The following is a 2,096-nucleotide window of genomic DNA, read 5'->3' as shown; positions in this document are numbered from 1 at the left end:
GTCTCAGCTTCTGTTTGGGGGCGGAGAGTCAGAGCAGTAAAAGGGAAAGTAAGTGAAGGAAGAAGGAAAAGGGGAAGAGTTGAAGAAAGGGACAGTTCTAATGGGGAAAAAGGAGGTGGACCGGGAAGTGGAAACTTTGATAGGATAGCACTATTTTCACTAATAAGCTAGTTAAATAGAAGATGACTAATTTACTAAAGGCTGCCCTTCCTTATGTAATCTTGCTACTGAAACAGGGTCCAATTACTTACTGGTGGGATCATTACCCTACCTCAGTGGTTTAGGGATCGCAGAGCTGACCCTGCTTGCGGAGAGGCTCACCAACGCTAGGGTTTTAAGGGTTGAAGAGGCACCTGTTTATTTTGTAGTTTTTTAGACAATTCAGAAGTCACCAGCTAGGGAAACCTTAATATGACGAACTACAAGGAGGCCAATGTGGCTAGTTGTGAACTGGAGTCTAGGGTAAAAACATTTAGCCCCTGCAAAACAACTAGGTGTCTCAGTGAAGAGTTTCCAGGCCTGTAGTCAGGAGGCCTTGTGTTCAAATGTGATTTCAGACACTTCCTAGCTGTATGACTCTGGACGAAAGACACTTACCCCTACTGCCTAGCCCTTACTGCTCTTCTGCCTTAGAAAACAAAAAACAAAACAAAACAAATTTCTATATATATACCAGAGACAGTTACATACATACAAGTATATTCAAAAGAGAAAGGGTAATCTGTGGAGGGTAGACATCAGGAAAGATTCCCTGTACAAGGAGGAACTTGAACTAAACCTTGAAAGAAATAAGGATTCCAAGAGTCAAAGGTGAGGAGCAAGAATATGAAGGCAGCATATGTGCAAGGGCAGAGACAGAGAAGATGGAGTGTCATCCATGAAGAACAGTAACGAGGCTAGTATAGCTGAACCATCATGTTTGTAAAAAGGGAATAACATAAAACAAAGGAGAGATTATTTGATACTAGCTTCTGAAGAGCTTTAAATGCAAAATGAGTTTATATTTGAACCTAGAAGGAATAGAGTACCATTGAAGTTTATTCTCTCACCTTTCACCTCACTCTCCCACCTTTCTAGTCTTATAAATTATGTTTAGCCACATAATCTTGGATCCAGTGAAACTGGCTTCTTCACTATTGATTATACTGAGGTTTTAAACTTAGATCACTAGAAAGATTGTGGTCTTCCTCACAGTATTTACTCATTACTTATTGTATTCAGTCTTGCCTTGTAAGAGAGATATAGGGAGAGAGAATTGGAAGGATTAAGTAAACCATATTCCCTGCATATGCAGTTTATTTCAGATCCAGGAAGACTTATGTTCAAGTCTCACCTCTAGGTGTGTGACTCTTGACAGGTTAATTGATCCTTCCTATCTTAAGCAATTAAAACCACAAATTATTCAATGAAATTTGAATTTATAAAGTTGATTTTTTAATCCCTGACCTAAACATGTCATCTCTATGTTGTCTGTCCTATTAGGATGTAAATTTTTAAGGTCAAGGACTATCAGCCTTCATATTCATTCAATAAATGTTTACTATGTGTCATGTATTGTGGATATTGAGGCAAAAATAAAAGTGCCTATCTTCAAATAGTTTATATCCTTTTGGGGGAATCTAGAAACTCCAAACTTGTAGCCTAGTAAGATCTTGTCTCCAGAAGCCTCTCCCTCTGTATCACACCCTCCTTTCAAGGATCAAATTTGAGACCTTCATCTTATGAGACTGACCTGATGCCTATTGTGCTAAAGAGTCACTAGGCTTGGGGTCCATTATTCATTCAGTCTGAAAGTGCTAGCCTGAGATTCCCTTTAGGGTGGATTCTCAAGGGAACCAGGGAACAAGTAAAAGCTTTGGGGTCTTCAATTTATAAGCTAGTCCTAAAACTTAGGGTTCAGCAGATCTTACTAGGTTACAAGTTTGGGGTTTCTAGATTCCATGTTGACAGGGGAAAACAATAAATACACATGTAAGTTAATGCACACATAAAAATAATGTAGAGTAATTGAAATACTAGTAACAGGTAATCAAGCCATCCAAGCATGTAGGAAGTGGTACTTGAGCTGAGCTTTGAAGGAAAACGGTAAGGGTAAA

The sequence above is a fragment of the Monodelphis domestica genome, chromosome 8 (assembly GCF_027887165.1).
Source record: "Monodelphis domestica isolate mMonDom1 chromosome 8, mMonDom1.pri, whole genome shotgun sequence".
Lineage (NCBI taxonomy): Eukaryota > Metazoa > Chordata > Mammalia > Didelphimorphia > Didelphidae > Monodelphis > Monodelphis domestica.
Note: the sequence above shows the minus strand (reverse complement) of the source record.